The 19,744-nt window shown below is 35.2% G+C and overlaps 1 non-coding gene and 1 pseudogene across 1 annotated transcript; both read right to left on the reverse strand.

Moving 5' to 3' along the window:
* Positions 1-3,614: 3,614 nt before the first annotated feature.
* LOC150001676 (small nucleolar RNA SNORA40) lies at positions 3,615-3,742 on the reverse strand. The gene has a single exon (XR_016513234.1). It is a non-coding gene; the product is annotated as a small nucleolar RNA SNORA40 (small nucleolar RNA).
* A 4,471-nt stretch (positions 3,743-8,213) lies between these two features.
* On the reverse strand, positions 8,214-9,107 carry LOC150001677 (ADP/ATP translocase 3 pseudogene; annotated as a pseudogene).
* Positions 9,108-19,744: the final 10,637 nt, after the last annotated feature.

Below are 19,744 nucleotides of genomic sequence, written 5' to 3' on the forward strand. Positions count from 1 at the left end.
ATGCATAGTTAATATCTTTGTTGCCATTTTAAAGGGATTTGTATATTTTGTTTGCATTTTAGAATTAGTTATTGCTGTTTTTTAAGAGAGCTTTTGGTTTTCATTTATTGATCTCATATATTGCCATCTTGTGGTAATCTTTTAAATGGCCCTGAATTTATTGGAAATATTTCTAATGTTTCACAACAATTAGAAGGTTTTAGATAAAATCACAATATCAATTTCATTTTTCCTATTCATTTTTTTGTGAAGTATTTTTATTAGAAATGGGAGGTAAATTTTAGAAAATACTTTATGAGTATCTATTGTTTTGACAGCGGTGCCTTTCTCTAATTTTAATCTTTAATAAAGATATATAGAGTTTCTAACACAATACTATTCAGTTATTCTTATAGTCTCATATTCTTATATGTTTTCTAAATATTTCTACATCTCTCTCTGTGACTTATTCCTATTCTTCACTGTTTCTTAACAGTTATATCATTTTTTTATTTGTCATAGTACTTTATTATGGAAATTAACTTTTTGTCAACATGTATTTATAAATATCCTCAATTTCTTTTCTTTTGTGTTTATTAACTTGTAGCTTTGTTTCCATATAATATATATTTTTATCTTTATGTGACAATTTATGTATTAATTTACATATTTTCTGCAGTTTCCTTGATCCATTTTTCCTTTATTTCATGCCTCTTTTCTTCTTCAAGGCCTTCAAAAAGGTTTGATAGTTATCCCAAACCATTTATAAAATAGTTCATATTTCACCACTAATTTGAAATGTCATCTTTGTCATTTGTTAAATTCTCATACATATCAGGATACATTTTTCAATGTACTATACTTAGCACACCAATTTTTCTCAACGCTATATTCTTGGTAAGATAATCAAAACAGTGTGTGTGTGTGTGTGTGTGTAATCTTACCTTTAACATGTTAGATTTTACCCCTAGCTATTGCAGTTTCTGTATGAGTATTATTCTATGTGAGATAATCAATTCGTAAATTTCTAAATGATGTTCTCATAGTTTAAGTCAAGAGAATTTTTTACTTTTTGCCTATTATCGCTATAAAAAAAAGTATTATAGTCTATTTAGTCAATACATCTCTGTTGTTCCTTGATAGAGTTTAAAAGCTTTATCTATATAGTTTCTGAGATTTTTTTAAGTGTAGTTTTTGGTATTTAATTTTGTGTCACTATTTACTATTTTTCTTTTTATCTGTATTTTCTAGCTGATTGCTTTTTTGCTTACAGGAAAATTATTATATTTTAAATATTATTTTTATACAAATCACATTGCTGAATATATTTCTACTTTATATTTGTGTAGAATTGCTTTTTCAGGGTTAGGAGAAATAGTGTAAATTTACAGTAAAACTGCTTCTAGTATACAATATGAGCTTTAAATTTACCCACCCTTGTTCTTAAAATCTCTGAGCCATAACTACCTGTGAATTTCTCACTGAAGTTGTCCTCTCCTGGGCTCACAGCCTTTTGCCATCCTGCTGGGTCTATACTCTTTTCCTGCTCTCACCTTCTCTCCATTTTCTTTGTACTATTGCACTCTTACCACCTCCTCTATAGGTATGCTCCCCAAAATAATAAATTCTTAATTTCAAAACAGCTAAGTTATCATTCTGTTGTTTTTATACCAACCTAATCATGTCCTAAAAATTATATTTTCACAACATTTTCCCAAGTTGCTTTATTAAATAAAAGATTGTGTTCTCTGAGAAATTCTGCCAAACACTTTGAACTAGTAATGGAATAGTGAGTGTAAATGAAGTGTCATATGCATGTATTTTTTAAACTCTTTAGGCCCAAAGGGAACTAATTGGCACAATTAATTGCGACACTGGTCTCAATCACACCAAGAACCAGGGCCTTTAGAGATATCACAGCATCTGTCACTTTAAATTTTATACCAAGAATATCCATGCATTAGACCTTAACTTGTATCCTGTGAAATAAATAATCTTTCCCTTTACTTTTACAGAAAAATTGTCAGGGTGGACCTGATGAGCCCATTAAGAGACCTTTACCCTTTTTTTAAAACTTATTGCTCTTTCTACGTCCTGGCTGGTTTGGCTCAGTGGATTGAGCGTCGGCCTGCGAGCTAAGTGTCGCTGGTTCGATCTTCCAGTCAGGGCACATCAGAGAAGGAAAACTCTGACTCCAAAAAACCTCCGCTGCCTTGCGGCATACCTCTTCAGGGGAAAGGCTAAGGGAGTAAACCCCGACAGAAAATCTGGAGCCGGAGTCCCTAAGGCGGTTTGACGTTGTAGTCAACACCGGCAACTCCTGCGGCGCACCTGAAGCCAAGCTGTATTGACTCCGTCTTTCCCTTGGACCCTTCAGCTGCGAAGAGAGGGGGGGTCTGCTGCATGGGCAACAGCAGACCCTCCATATCACCCTGCCCAGGCTCTGTAGCTTCAGCTTCACTGGAGAGGACACTCCAGCGTCATCGCAAGATGTCGATTTAACACGGGAGGAGACAGATACCGTGTCACTCCCGAGTCAGACTGCACAGCCATTCTCGGCGGTGCAGATAGACTCTTAAGAAGCTACACCATCGTCTCTCGAGACGGACGGCTGCCGACGATTGCTCTTTCTAATGTGGAATGAATACTCCAATTATCCAAGCCTTAAATAATGTGTCTAATACTGGCTGACAGGGAGAGAGCAGCGTCATTACAACCCAAATCAGATAAAATTGACTTCTCACAGGAATAAAAGGCCCCTTTGCTGAAGCAAAGGAAGGATGCTGGACTCATACAATCAGCAAATGCACACTACAATAGAAGTCTTAGAAATATAAAACAAGTAATACTATGGAGGGTCATTTCATAGAAAAATAATTTGGAGAACCATAATAAATCACATTTTAATTTTTTTTATTTTTAAAATATATTTTATTGATAATGTTATTACATTTTTCCTAATTTTCCCCCTTTCCACTCTGTACCCCTCATTGCCTCCGGCAATCTCCCCCTTGATTCATGTCCATAGGTCATGCATACAAGTTCTTTGTCTACTTCATTTCCTGTACTGTTCTTAATATCTTCCTGCCTATTCTGTACCTACCAATTTGTACTTCTTAAGCCCTGCACCTTTTCCCCCATTCTCCCCCTCCCACCTCCTAATTGATAATCTTCCAAATGATCTTCATATCTATGATTCTGTTGCAGTTCTTCTTGTTTACTTAGTTTATTTTTAGATTCAGTTGTTGATAGCTGTGAATTTATTGTCATTTTAATGTTTATAGTTTTGATCTTCTTTTCATTAAATAAGTCCCTTTAACATTTCATATAATAATGGCTTGGTGATGATGAACTCCTTTGCTTTACGTTGTCTGGGAAGCACTTTATCTGCCCTTTTACTCTAAATGATAGCTTTACTGGGTAGAGCAATCTAGGTTGTAGGTCCTTCTTTTTCATCACTTTGAATAACTCTTGCCAGTCCCTTCTTGCCTGCAAAGTTTCTTTTGAGAAATCAGCTGACAGTCTTATGGGAACTCCTTTGTAGGTAACTCTCTTCTTTTCTCTTGCTGCCTTAAGATTCTCTTTTTTATCTTTAGCCTTTGGCATTTCATTTATTTTTATTTTTATTTTTTTTTCATGTTCCTTCTTATATGTATCAAAACTCATACTGAACAATGAGTTCTGGGTTGCAAAAGAGGATTTATTTTTTGCACCTGTATGTTAGTCTTTGCCCACAAATTAAACAAAAACAAACACAAATGATAGCCTTTGGCATTTTAATTATGATATGTCTTGGTGTGGTCCTCTTTGTGTCCACTCTCTGTGCTTCCAGGACTTATATGTCTAGTTACTTCACCAAATTAGGAAATTTTTCTTTCATTATTTTTTCAAATAAGTTTTCATTTCTTGCTCTTTCTCTTCTCCTTCTGGCACCCCTATGATTTGAATGTTGATATGTTTGCAGTTGTTCCAGAGTCTCCTTAGCCTATTTTTGTTTATTGGGCCTCTTTTCTCTTCCTGCTGTTCTGATTGAATGTTTTTTCTTCCTTATGTTCCAAATTATTGATTTGATTCTCAGCTTCATCTACTCCACTGTTAATTCCCTATAAATTTTTATTTATTTCACTTAGTGTAATCTTCATTTCTGCTTGGGCTTTTTTGGTGCTGGTGAAGTACCCAATGACCACCCTGAGCATCATAATAACCAGTGTTTTGAACTGTGCATCTGATAGACTGCTTATTTCCATTTTGTTTAGTTCCTTTTCTTGAGGTTTGTTCTGTTCTTTCATTTGGGCTGTATTTCTTTATCTCCTCATTTTGGCAGCCTCCCTGTATTTGCTTCTATGTAGTAGGTAGAATTGCTTTGACTCTCTATCTCAATAGCATGGCCTATTATAGAAAAATGCATCTGTAAGTTGTATGGGGCAGAGCCATAGGTAATCACCATGGTGGGGCAACATGTGTGAACCAGGTTGATGGAGTCTCAGATATGTTGTCATGGCTCTGTAGCTCTGTAAGGAGGGCTTAGAAAGACCTTAGCCTCTGCTTGGCCTCTGGAGTTTTGTCCAGAGGAACCTGTCCCCTGGTACACATCCTGATGCCAGACACTTCAGTTTTTCTCCCTTTATGCCACTGGTATCTTTACAGCTGCTTCCCCTGTGCTGGAGCCCAGAAGGAGTAAGTCTGCATAAGTTCTAAGTCTGTTGCAGGTCCTTTAAGAGGAGATGTCTGAGAATCCTGCAATTCCTTCTGTTGCCCTAACCTCCACTGGTTTTCACAGCTAGAAGTTATGGGGACTTACTTTCTTAGCACTGAAACCCAGGGCTCTGTGGTTTGGTGTGGGCTGGGATCCCTTGCTCCCAAGGTTTCCCTTCCAATTTTTATGCACCACATCTGGGTGTGGGATCACCCTTTCCACCCTTTCTGAGACTCCCTGTCTCCATGTCTCTGCCCCTCCTACCAGTCTGTATGAATGTGATTTCTTTAATTTCTTGATTGTTGGACTTCTATACAGCTTGATTTTCTGATGAATCAGGGTGATAGTTTTTTTGTATTTTAGTTATTTTTTTCTGTGACTGTGCAAGAAGGTGAACCATGCTTACCTACACCTCCATCTTGACTGGAAGTCTCATAAATCACATTTTAATAAACACTTAATACCATTAATGTTAAACAGTAAAAATAGGGGTTATTATCAGTTTATTAAACATATAGTTAATAGATACATTTTGAGATCTGAATTTGCATCAGGAAGTATTCTAGCTGTTGTGATTAGAGCACTGAGCAGGATATAAAAGAATTCTCCTTGCAAATATCATATAATGTTTTAGAACATATTAATAATATTTTGTTGAAGTTTTTCAGCATAATGGGATTCTCTATAAAGTGTAGAACAAACATACAGCAACTTTAGAAGGGAACCAAGGCCTAGGTTAATATTGTGAAACTCAAATTCCTTTTGGATTTCTTTCATTCCCTATTTACTTTGTGAGCATTTATTATATTCTAAATATTCTATTGCAAACTGACTTCTGTTTCCCAGGCTTCATAAAATAAAATGTATACTGTTAACAGTTCTCAGTTTATTATGTGATAGTTTAGGCACCCACATTCTTTCTGAGTTCCAAAATTCCAAGAGAAGAGCTCCTATTACTCCATTTGAGAGGATGATCACTATTAGAACAATTATCTGTTGCCACACAAAGGGGCACAACTCAGTATTTTCACAGCTACTGATGCAAATATATACATCCAATATGCAATATTATGGGTTGGGAAGAAGTTACACTTGCAAAAAGAGAACTGACAGCAATTGTTTGAGTTGTGTTTTGTGACAAGAAAAATATAAGGTCTTTAGAAGTAAATATGCAAAGAAAGGGAGAAGAGCTCTCATTTTGTTTAGGGTAAGGTTATGAAGTAAAATTTCTACTAAGTTTTCAAGATATATGTAGCATATCCAGATGTCCTAGCTTGGGATCAGCCTAGAGTCTCACCATGGGAATCTTTCATGTCACTCAAGTAAAATTTTATTCAGGTAAAATTATAAAACTTTTCTTCTGATAGAAACACTCTAGAATTAATACTGCTTGATGCATTGCTCATCAAACTTCAATGTGTATGTGATCACCTTTAAAAATCTTGCTAAAATGCAAATTCTATTTTCAAAGGTCTAGGGTGGGAATTTTGCATTTCTTTAAGCTATTAGGTGATGCTGATAATGCTGATGCACAGACTATACTTTTAGTTACAATTTCTAGTGTATTGTAAAGAAAGATTTATATTTGGAGATTAATATGCTACTTAATGTATGAATGAATCAAATGAAAACTGATAAAACATAATCATATTTTTTTAAAAGTCAAAAGTCAAGTATTTTAAGGGTTGGATAAGATAATTGTAATAATTTTATTTCATATAAAATAGTATGTTTTTGACATCTGGAAATCACCTGTAAATAAAGCACTTTTTTTAGACAATGTTATTTTTACATTTAATTTATAATCATTTGGTTCTTTGTAATTATCTTCAGTGTCTTCTAGGAATCTTATAAGAAAAAACATGTATTATCCTCTGGAGTTCATGCAGAGAGAGAAGTTGAACTGTGCTATGGTCACAAAAGATGCCTCAGCAGATACCATGGGTAGGTCTGAGCTGGCTCACAGAGATGTCTTGAAGTTGTTGAGGCCAATATTCTGGGAAGGTTTTAGTGTGATCCATCTATTGCTGACATACCTAGAAGTTGTGGGATAAGTGTTTCAATCCTGAAAAGGATCTGAATTAGACACCCTAACATTGACCACAGAGCACCTCTTACACATACTTATCATTTGTTTTTTGTTCTGCTCATTCTGATTTCCCTCTTTCTCTGCCAGTACCTCTCCTGGTCTAGGTTAATTATTTGTTTGATAATTCATACCCTTATTCCTGTGGTTTATGAGCCCTGTAACCATGTCCTTGTGAAGCTGTGACTGCTGCACTTCTTGATTATTGTCTAAATTAACCAGGACAATACCAAATGATGTCCCAGTGGATGGCTTGCATCCTACAAACATTTCTTTCTGGTCCCACATTATGACAGCGAGCTTAATGATATTTTTTCTATGTCCCCTGGTAGAAAGAGCCTCTCCCTAGAGACCTGTATGTAGATATATATTAGATCCTAGAAGTGCAGTGATGAAAAGCACATTTGTGCTCCACATGAGTCAATGTGAGCAATGCTAAGTGGGACTACTTCAACTTTTACCCCTGTTTTTTGTACCATCTATCCAATATCTACAGGACACAAAATTAATTTATGGTATATAATCATTACTTTAGTGTGCATACTATATCCTGGAAGATGTCACTAATCTTTACAGGATGTCATTTGTAAATAAAGACCTTAGCTGTACCTTTTAAGAGTATTCCATTACTCAGTCCCCCTAGAAACCTCCTGATGGTGTTATATATGACAAAACAAGTGTAGCCAATCATTATATACCCACAGTTGCTTGCCATTTGCTGTAAAGGAGGTCCCTTGTTTGAAATGATGTTAGATATATCCCATACTGATGAATCAAGCACTGTGTAAGGCCTTGGATAGTGGTATGCCTGAGGCCCAATGGGAAAGAAAGACAAGTCTATACTAGTAATGTGTTTATTCAAATCAAGCTGAAATGTTCTCTCTTCCAGAGTGAACGTGGTTCAATATGACGAATTCCTGAGACTCCTTTGGAGATGGTGCTGAATGATAGTCTCAGCTTTGGTCTTCCTTGCTGGCATGATGAACATTTGGTAGCATAAGTAGGTTAACCGGTCTTTTTTCTTCTGTCCTGTTTTTATTGTTTACAGCAGAATGCCCAACATAGAACATAGTTATTGCAAGTAACTGGATGTAAAAAAGAGGATAATGACTAAGTACAAGTAGGAGACACGACTTTCTTTAAATAAATACTTAATAAACACAACTCAGTCCTGCAAACAGCTGGGCTCTGAATTTGTGCAACAGAATGTTCTGTCTGTGGAAGCACAATGATGTCAAGATTCCCCTCCCCCTGTAATCAATGAATGGAATCAGGGTGCCAGCTGTCGTGATCACAATGAACACCATTCTAGAGCCCTCCCCAGCCTCCCCAGCCTTTCACACATGACCTGGCCAGGGAAAGACATCAGAATTTCTGGAAGGTCAGTGGTCCGAAACAGTGAAGAATTCTGCATGACTCTCCAAGTCCCTGTGTCTAGAGCAGGGGATACACCTAGATGACTTTCTTTAGTTCGTCGTAAAGGACCAGCACAAAACCACCGCCCATGCCCCTGAGGACATTGGACCAGGCACCCTTGAAAAAGGCTTTGCACCCCTCATCCTTGAAGATCTTCTGCCAGCAGTGGTTGGTTCCCCTGTACATGATGTCGGCTCCTTTGCATCCAGACTGCATCATCATCCGCCTCCGCACGGTGTCGAAGGGGTAGGTGGCCAAACCCGCCACGATCGTCACAATCTGTGCGATGGTCCCACTCACCATGATGTTGGTGTTCTTGGGGTCAGGAAGCATACCTTTGGCTGTGTCATACAAGCCAAAGTAGGCAGCCCGGTAAAGGATGATACTCTGCACAGAGACGCTGAAGCCCTTATACAGGCCCCGGATGCCATCAGACTTGGTGATCTTCACCAGACAGTGTCCCAGGCCTTTGAACTCCCGCTCAGAGTCAGATTTCCCCACGTCTGCCGCCAGACGGGTTCTGGCAAAATCCAGTGGGTAGACAAAGCAGAGGGAGGTGGCGCCGGCTGCCCCACCAGAGGCCAGGTTGCCAGCAAAATACTTCCAGAATTGCGTGTGTTTATCTATGCCACCCAGGAAGACCTGCTTATACTTATCCTTGAAGGCGAAGTTGAGGGCTTGTGTGGGGAAATAGTAGATGACGTTGGCCAGGTTGCCCCTCCAGAAGGACAGCACGCCCTGCTCCTTGGGGATGCGCAAGATGCAGTCCAGGATGCCCTTGTACTGCTTGTCCACCGCAATCTGCTTACTGGCATGTTGCACCTGCAACAGCAGCTTGACCCGCTCAATTGGGGCCACTGCCGTTTTGGAGATGGCGGCTGTGATGCCTCCAGCCAGGAAGTCCTTGGTGAAGGAGATAACTTGTTCCATCACGGTGGTGCAACGAGCAGGGCAGCATGCTCAGGGCTAAGTGGAGGTGGTGAGAGCCAGAGGGTGGATGCTGCTGGTTCAGCACTGCAGTGGCCAGAACCAGAATTTAGCCAGCTTTACTGAGTGGAATCCCATTGTGGTAGGGCCATTGTCTGCCATTGTGGCTATTGTGTTCCTGAAGCCATTGTGACAGAATATGAGTGGCCAATGGCAGAGACAGACTGAGGTCTACTAGCCAAGTCATTCCATTTTTAAATCTTTCTCTTTCTAGGTCAATGGATAGTCAATCAAGCTATTTTCCAAGACATAAAATATTATAAATACTAACACCAGGCCTTGTTTTCTTTTCATATAAACTGGATGGGTAAGACCATCCTTACAATCCCTGTTCACTGGGAGAATTTATTCTCACCACTTTCCTTCAAGGTCAACCTTAAGATCTGTAATATAGTAGTAATTCATTGAAGCAGATATGGTTTGAATTTATGTACCTATTTGACCCACCCATGAACCATTTTAAGCATTTTTCCTCTTCTGTTACCTGTCACAGGGGACTGACTATCAAATCATAGATGTGAACTGAAGTAGACACATCAGTGTAATGGTGTATGCCATGGGTGTTGTATTTTTGCATCCAATTTTCAAGTATAGTGTTTCTTAAACTTAATGCAAAAATATAAAAACATTATAAATTCTATAATAATAAATATTGCAATCTCCAAATTAAATAGCATGAATGTCAAAATATAATTTATACTTAATGACAAATGTATTACTCTCTTATAATGAATAGGGATATATTATTGCATGCTAGCTTCAATTTATAAGGAAGATGCATTCATTGAAAAGGATTTCCCTTAAGTTTAAAATAAAGATGATGATTTATAAATATCTCTGATGTAAATGTAACAACAGACAGTTTTTAAAACATAATTTTCAGTAGTGTAACTTTTCCTAAAGTTCTTTTCACTGGAATTTGATTTTAGGATAAATTGAAGCTATTCAATAGGACCATCTGGTCATCTATTAGACAGCAACACACAACAGAGCAGTTTCAAAATGATAAAGAAATGAAGCAATGTTTAAAAGTAAAAGAAAATGGTTTCAATTTTCCAGATTTCTGAATTGACAGAAGACTGATTTAGTAACTGTACAAGTGGGAACATCATATTCTAGACTAGAACTATAATAAAACTAAAATTCATGTTTTCAGTAGAAGTAGAAAATGTACTGTTCAATAATTTTATGTGCCTGCAAATGATACAGCAGTGTCTAATGGTCTACCAGGAGTTGTTTCACACTATTAAAACTGTTTGTTAAAAGAAAATGTATAGATGTCTCTGACTAAACTAATAAAATAATTGTCAATTGTTACATTAACTTAAAAGTGTATATATCTGAGTGGAAAATAAGCACAGGTGATTTTAATGACTCATCTAAAATTTCTTTATGTCTATATCTGTGCATTAACAGTGACAAATAAAAGGTGTGATGGAACTTGGCTGAACAAAAAGAATATTATCTAAAACAGTAAAATCACACGAAACAGGTCTGCTCTTTGAAAACTAAGTGGATCAGTAATTGTTCCTGGCTATAGAATGAAAACTTTTGTAATAAATGAACTAAATTAATTTTAAGTAGAATCTTTACAAAACATATCCCAATAGAAAAACCAAACATAAGAAAATGTTGCAATAATATTATAGTGAAACTCCATTTGCCCATTATCCAGTGTCAACAATTATCAACTTGGGAGCCATCTGGTTTTATCTATACCCAACTCATTTAGCCACATCTCTAATTATTTTGAAGCAAATGTCAAATATAACACCTTTTCATGGATAAATATTTCACTATAATCTCTAAAACATAAAGATACCATATTGTTTGCTCCATTAGATGCACTTTTTTCCCCAAAAGTGGGGGTGGGGGGATGTCTGTGCATCTAATGGAGCAAATATTGCGTCACAGACTGTGATGTGTATTACCTAACCTGTCAGCAGTGGTGACAACCATTAGAAGAGGAAGCGGTGGGCCCATGTGAAACCCCTGGGGATGTTTAAATGTCCTACTTTATTGCTGAATCTCCGGGCATCTGGTCAGTATGAAGATAGCGAAGAAAGTGATATCAGTGATTGTGAACAATTGAGCTTCATAAATTCTGAAACTAGTGATGATGAGTACTTGGGGTTCCCATAAAACTAGACTCGTACTTGAACCTTAAAAGTCTCTCCTTATTTGTTATGATAGTGATGATGGTTCTTAATACTGCTGTTGACCGCTGTTCACTTTACATGGTTGAAATATTATTCTGTTATATTTTATTAAATACTTTAGTACACCATTTAGTTCAGATTTTTTTCTTGTTTTCCTCCTCTAAACCTAGGTATGTATTATGATCAGGTGCATCTTATAATGTGAAAAATATGGTAATTCTTCAAAACAGCAAAAAACAGACCATATGTATGAAGGGAAAATTGTAAAAAGGCATAAGTTTTTCTGGCCCGCAAAATCCTAAAATGTACATAACTACTTTGTAAAACAGTTGCATAAAGTTTATTTTACTAATAAATTATTTTCTGAAAACAAAGAAGAAAAACCCCACTTTCTCGAAGTTAATATGTGCTTTAGTATCAATCCCACCATTTGGGTTAATGGAAAACAAAACAGTAGTAGAAATGACCTTAGAAATCAAATTGTTTTTCAAATACTCTGAGTAGTGTAAGTCTTTCCCTACAAATGAAAATATTCTAGGATCTACACTAGATCAGGTGAGAGCAGAATTATGTTGTATGAATTCAGTAAGAATGGTTGGATATCCAAAAATCTCACCTTACTCCACACTTGTAGCAGGTGGCTAAATAATTCTGAATAGCATATTATGGCTTCTTAATAGTTTGGTAACTACACATTTATTTCAACTATTTCATAGTTCAGATAAGGAAGCTGAAGTTAGATGATTTCCCTTTTAGAAGCAGTTAATTAGCAGCAAAGCTGATATCATAAGTAACTCATGTCCAAGTACAGTGTTGTTTGCATTACACATGGTACCATGGGCTTTTCTAGAAAATCCATTGAACAATTTTATTTTCCCATATTGCTGACATAACTATGCCTCATTTTGATTGGTGGTTCAGTGTTAATTCAGCGTTGTAAGTTGAAATACCATTTAAACGAATTTGTGGTACTCACATTTCCAAAAAACCTTATATAAGTTTTTGTGATTTAAAGAATATTATTGAATACTTCAAAGTCATTCACTCATTTCTCTGTTTTATAAACTCTAATTTATTTTATATAAGCAAAAACCAATTATATAAACTTAAAAATGCACTTGTAGAAGAAATATAAGTAATGCATGGGTGTAGAGAGTTTAGCTAAGCTACTCTCTCATGTTGCTGTCTCATCATCCATTTTGTTTGGCCGAGTGGCCTGCAGTAATTTAAATCTAACTCTAGACCCTCATGCAAGTACATACCCATATAGCAAACCAAAGAATCACAAGCAAATGCAAGTTCCTGATATAACTTCCCCAGCAGCCCTTGTGATCAACAACTTCCTCTGCCTACCACGAGCTTCACCTTATGCTTCCCTTAGATAAAACCACCATGAAGCATACCAAGATCCCCTCTTTCTGTTTAATTTGACCAATCCACCCTAGCCTGGAAATCCCAAAGCACACCACCATAGATGCTAATAAAACATGGTGCCCCAGGTCCTGTCTCTCTCTCTGTACTCTACCTTAATCTCACCATGTGGCCTCTCAAGAGGTCCCTGTAACTTCCTCTAGGATATGTGATTAATAAGATCTAATTCAATTTGCTTTGTGGTCTGTTGTTGAGTAGAGGCTCACCATCTAAGACTTTATGTTGCAGTTAACTAGTGTTATTTTGATAAATTCACAATAATGGAAGAAAAATCATGTGATACACATATTATGAGTAGTAACCAAAGCTACTGGAAAAGTAAAATAATAATTTAGAGTAATGAGGATCATCTTATTGTAGTTTCTCTTTTCTCAGAACTGTTTATTATTTCTGTGGCTGAATGTCATGTTCTTATGGCATCACAATAATCTTTATAAACTGTATATAATGGAAAATTAATAAAATATATTAACACTGAATATATTTCATGAAACTATAAACTCAAGAAACAATATATAGCATTGATATATTAATATTTTTCTTTATATTTAGGGAAATTATAATTTCAAATAAATTAGGAAGATGTTCCTCAAAATAAGGAGCACATCAGTTAGAGGTAGTTTTAAAACCTGAGTAGCTAATTTGCTTCAAAATAAAATATAAAAGTTATAGTAATTATATTAATAATAAATATAACATTTTATTCAGCACTTTCTATGGGAAGACACTGTGCTCAGTACTTTATATGCATTTGCTTTATTTTATTATTTTAAATATCCTAGGAAGTACATATTAATGACATTTTATAGATTATATTTAAAGGCTTACAGCCATTAAATATACTTTAATCTTTAAAGGCACAATATTTAGAGCAGAGAGAGACCTGAGTTAAAATTCTAGCTCTGCCACATATTAAGTGTGAGACAAAAGAGAAGATATTATATCTCTTTGGAATTTCAACTCCAATAATTTTAATAATCTTATTTATCTTGCTCAGAGAAGGAAAACTCTGACTCCAAAAAACCTCCGCTGCCTTGCGGCATACCTCTTCAGGGGAAAGGCTAAGGGAGTAAACCCCGACAGAAAATCCGGAGCCGGAGTCCCTAAGGCGGTTTGACGTTGTAGTCAACACCGGCAACTCCTGCGGCGCACCTGAAGCCAAGCTGTATTGACTCCGTCTTTCCCTTGGACCCTTCAGCTGCGAAGAGAGGGGGGGTCTGCTGCATGGGCAACAGCAGACCCTCCATATCACCCTGCCCAGGCTCTGTAGCTTCAGCTTCGCTGGAGAGGACACTCCAGCGTCATCGCAAGATGTCGATTCAACACGGGAGGAGACAGATACCGTGTCACTCCCGAGTCGGACTGCACAGCCATTCTCGGCGGTGCAGATAGACTCTTAAGAAGCTACACCATCGTCTCTCGAGACGGACGGCTGCCAACGATTTATCTTGCAAGATTGTTCTGAGAACTAGAGATTATGTATGAAATAACCTAATAGAATGCAAGTTGGAACTAATATTGCCCTGTTTTACCACTTGTGTAACTATTTCTTACTGCTGTAACTGTTGTCATACCACTTTTTGATGTTCCCTTTTCTCTTATCAAGAATACTGTGATTTTTACTATTTTGATTTTATCTCATCCTATGTGATGAAAATGATAAAAGGTACAGTAATCATTATTATAAGAGTTCATCATAAACTACTTGTTCAGAGATGATGTTTCAAAATTGATTTTATTTCTAATTTATTAAGGAATTAATAGAGTATGTAAGACATTCTGCACTGCAAATGTTAACAGCCTTTTGCCATTTCCAAAAATGCTGAAGACCTTGACACAAATTACTACCTATTTACTTTTATAAAATTGACATTCTCTGTAAACTAATTGATAATCAGTGGTCAATTCAAAAGATAATCGTTCTCTATTACTGGCCCATTTTTTCCACAAATAATCTTGGTGGAAAATGTAAAATTGTTTTCCCCATTAATGTTTTAAATAAAATTACTTGAGTTTATTAACAAAAAGTCTATTTTTTAAAGTCCAGAGAATTTTTATGACATATGAGTTGTCATTTTAATACATATACATGTCACTCACCCTGCATTACTACCAACCCAAATCTATATTAGTCAATTCATTTCATGTACCATAGTATACACAAAATAATGGTTTATCATTACCATGTAATAATATTAATGTCTTTTTTAAATTGTTAAGTGTGGTAATTATAATTTTCTTTCTTAAATTTTATTGTATTTTTTGCATTACCATTTAACCCCCTTACACTCCCCTTCCCTCCACAATCACCACACTGTTGTCCATGTCCATGAGTCATTTTTCTTTTGCTCAATACCTCCACCCCATAGACTTCCCCCCAACCTTAGCTGTCATCTGTTCTCTACCTGAGTCTGTCTCTATTTTGCATGTTAGTTCTGTCTGTTCATTAGATTCCACATATGACCAGAGTCATATGGCATTTATTGTTTACTGAATGGCTTATTTCACTTAGCATAATATTCTCTGGGTCCATCCATGTTGTCGCAAAGGGTAAAAAAATATTTTTTTAGGGCCCTAGAGAAACTCCAGATGAATTTAAAGCTATAAATCAAATTGCAGCAGGTTTTGAGTCAGTCCTCTTCTGGTGGTCAACAATTAATAAGAATGTTTATTGGATAAACTATATTTATCATAACCAGCAGAGGTTTATTGATTATACTAGGAATTGTATAGAAGGAAGAGCTCAACAGTTAAACGCCACCAATCGAATGACCTGGGAGAGTAGGATGGCAGTGGATATGATGCTATCAGAAAAGGAAGGTGTATGTGTAATGCTTGGGGGACAGTGTAGCACTTTTATTCCCAATAATACAGCTCCTGATGGGAGTATCGCTAAGGCTCTTCAGGGACTAACCACCTTAGCAAATGAACTGGCAGAAAACTCAGGCATCGACAATCCTATAACAGGATGGTTAGAAAACTGGTCTGGCAATTGGAAAGGAATGATTATGTCAGCTCTCGTCTCCTTCATAGTAGTAGCAGGCATTATTACTGCTTTAGGCTGCTATATTAGTCCCTGCATCAGAGTTTTAGTTCATAGATTAATGAAAAGCAGGATCAAATAAATGAGTGTGAACTACTCCTAAAATATTCACCTTCTCCAAGGAATGATGCTCTTCAGGCACCAGGACTGTAAGTCCTGAATAATAATGGAAGTTAGAATAGGGGTATCAAGGATTCACTCACACATAGTCCAGGGAGTTCAAGAAATGAGTCAACTCTGTGGGATAGAGGATTTTTTAATTTGTTAAATCATGAAACATAGATAGTACTATGTCTTATGTACAAAATACCATTCTATGCACTTTCTTATCAATAATTTGTTTACCAGTCCCAGAACTGAGTTAAGGCAAAACTAATTAAAGTGTTCATAGGCTAATGTATTCAGAAGATATTTATTGAATTTCATGTATCTAGCTATCATTAACAGAATTTTAAAATTAACCTCATCCTGGTGATATATGAAAAATTGCTTTTGACATCCTTAGCTTGACACATTAAGACAAAGGTTAAATTTCAGACTGTAAATGCTCTTGCCTTTCCAAAATTTACCATCACTCATTTCCCTTAGTGTATAATAATTACCCTGGCTATTTTAACCAATTTGACAATGCTCACAAACAACCCATGATTTTGCCTGAGTCCAGAAAGCATGTTTCATTATTGGTTATTCAAAAAAACCCTCTTTGAAGGGCCATTATGATAATTTTTTTAAGTGGAAAGTTTTTTAGCATGCTAAATACTTTCAAAATGAAAACACAATATCTATTAAACAGATCAAAAGTGCTTCAGAAAAATGATGATAGGGTAGTGAGTCAATAAATGATGAAAACCCATTTCAGGAATACAGTACCTTTCACCTAAAGTGCTTTATGTATGAAGATAGCTTCAGCCATTCTCTCCAAAGTAGAACGCACTTTATATCAAGGACATTCAAGACAGGAAAAATAAAATGACTGTACCTCACTTAAAACACAAAAAGTGGGTTAGAAGACAAATCATGATAAGTAAAATGCATCTAGCTCAGGATGGCAATACTTGAGCCAAAAGCTTCATGAAAATTAATTTTATTCTCAAATAAATTATGTAAGTCCAAATTGTATAGTCAGTATAACTTAAAATCATGAGCACAACAAAACTTGCATAAATTAGAGGCCAATATCCAGCACATTGACTTAAATATTTTATTATTTCATTGTCAAAAACCTTTGCAAACACAAAGCAGCCAAGGTTTTACCAGGAAAAGCAAAAACCAACCCAAAATAACAGCAGAAAGCATGATGTCTTATGACCTACATGATGTCAAAGCCCAAGTTAAACAGGTGAATATATACTAACCCATTAAAAACTATCTTTTAGTTTAGTGAAAATCAGAGCTCAAAATGCCCTGCATTTATTTGAATTAGACTTGTTCAGTAGTGTATGTGTTTATAAAAAAGAAGACCTTGTTTAGAATTACTTTACTTATCATACAGTTGTTTTTTTACCTGCTCTGGATCTATGGTTGCTTTTATGTCTCAGTTCTAGGCCTTAAATTCTCCATTCCTGTGTTTTGCTGTCATTGCACATTCTCATGATGTATACAGCTTTTACTTTGAGAGGCTGATTTGCCAGCATTACTTGGTGCTTTAAAGCTGATTTAACCATCTCTTAAAAAAAAACAAAAAACAGAAGGCAGTAAGTAGGATCAGATTATATGGTCATTCAGAAAAATTGGAAGTTTCACCATCCCATTTCATTTTGTTGTTGGATAAAATTGCGTACAGGATTTATGTGGTTGGCCTGGGTTTCTAGCAAAATTCTGATATATCTCATAAATTCTATTGTTTCTCCTATGCAAAGAGTAAATTTTTAAGCCTAGAGATCATATTTAGGAAATCATTCTCAGTTTTTTACCTGATGCTCTATTAATACAAGATAGTACAATTCAGCACCACACTGTTAAATATCTCTATGAAGTCAGTATGTACAGTTTATAAATTATATTTTTACAATCATAGATGAAATCTTTTATAATGCCAACCCCAATAATTTAATATTAGGTTCAGAAGTATGCAGAAATATATTTCAAATATTGTATAAGGCATTGTGATTATTGCTATACCTAGATAAAGAATAAGTTTAATCTTTAGAAATAAGTTCAGTGATGGACCAAAGAAGTAAACCAAAACTTCAAAGGGCTTACTACAGCTGATGTGTATTAGAAAAAAATATAAAGACTTTAAAACAGAATAAGGAAGGGCTGAGATACAGGTTAGTAAAAAAAGAATAAAGAAAATGAAAATCTTGTGGGTAAATTGAAAACACATAGTTTGAAATAAATTTAAACCAATAATAGTAATATCACATACATTTTTATGCAGTAGAATTAAGCTATATAATAATAAGGAAATGGATGAATGCAGTTAAGGTATTGTTATTGTATTATTTAAGAGGAGGGTAGACATTGATTGACTACAGACCTTCACAAGTATTTATATTGCTAATACCCAAGGATTTGTTGAAAAATTAGAACATCATGTGAATATTCCAAACTAGTTGAAGGAAAAAACATAGGATGAGCAGAAAACAATAAAATAAGATAAGAAGGGAAAGAAGGAGAGAGATGTTGAGTGGAGATAAATGCTGGATGATTAAAATGAAGAAAATAACAACTTTGAGATATAAATACATATAGATATTTTATTACAACAAATCTACATGAACTAAATGCTCCAGTTAATTTAAAATTCTTAGACTATATTGAAAAATAATTTTTAAATCCTGTGTGCTATTCACAAAAGACATAGTTTAAACATAAAAATATAAGAAGTTTGAAAATGAGCAATTATATATCAACATTATTATCTTTCCAAAATACTAGTATTGTTATAGCAATATCAAATAAAATGTCTCTTAATTGAATAATAAACATTATTTCAAATGAATGGGGGAAGTCTATAATAATATAGTAAAGTAAATCAGAAATATATCACCATTTTAAATTTTTATATAAATTTGTGTATCCCTGGGAAGAGCTACTGAAATGTAAGAAGTAAATATTAACAAATTCTCAAAAAATTTCAAATCTTCAATTATAATGACACCTTCAACACACCTCTCATTAATTGGTAGAGTGGTAAGCCAAAATAAATCTGTAAATACAAAGAAATTATCAATAGTATCATTGGTATTCTTGATCAATTAATGTATATAACATACTGTCTTGATCAGATGTTCTTTTTTTTTTTTTTTAGTTATCAAATAATTTTTACTGAGCATCTACACTGTATCACATGTAGCCTGGTGCTGAAAATATAAACACATCCTTTTCAACCATATAGGAACTTCACATAAAAATTGACCATATACTGAACCATATGGCACATTTTGACAAATTTTTAAAATAGAATTCATACTGAATATGGTGCCTGGCCAGAAATGCAGTTAAACCATAACTCAAAAATAACTAGAAAATTCTTGTATCTTTGGAAATTAAGAAATATGTTTCTAAATAATCCAAAGACTAAAGGAGTCATTTTTAGTCTTGAATGCTTACTTTAGAAATGAGAAAGGCTAAAAAAAGTAAGAAAAATCAACAAAATAAATTTAAAGAAAGTAGAAAAATAAGTAAAAAGACAATAAAGGGTAGCAATTAATAAAATAGAAAACAAACTTCTATAAAGGGGAGCAAAAGCTAAGTAAGCACTGATTCTTTGAACAGACTAATACAATTGATGGGTCTCTAGTGAAATGGTTTAAGAAAAAATAGAAGGCATAAATTAAGAGTATGAATAATGAAAAGGGAGATAGAACTGCAGTCAGACATGGTAAGGGTACTTATAGAATATTATAAACAATTATATGTCAATAAATGTGACAATTTCCAAAAAAGTGGACAAATGTCTAGGAAAATAAAATTGACCAAACCAAATTCAAGAAGAAAGAAAA

Source organism: Furipterus horrens, unplaced genomic scaffold (assembly GCF_987537825.1).
Source record: "Furipterus horrens unplaced genomic scaffold, mFurHor1.1.pri manual_scaffold_9, whole genome shotgun sequence".
In the NCBI taxonomy this organism is placed as follows: domain Eukaryota; kingdom Metazoa; phylum Chordata; class Mammalia; order Chiroptera; family Furipteridae; genus Furipterus; species Furipterus horrens.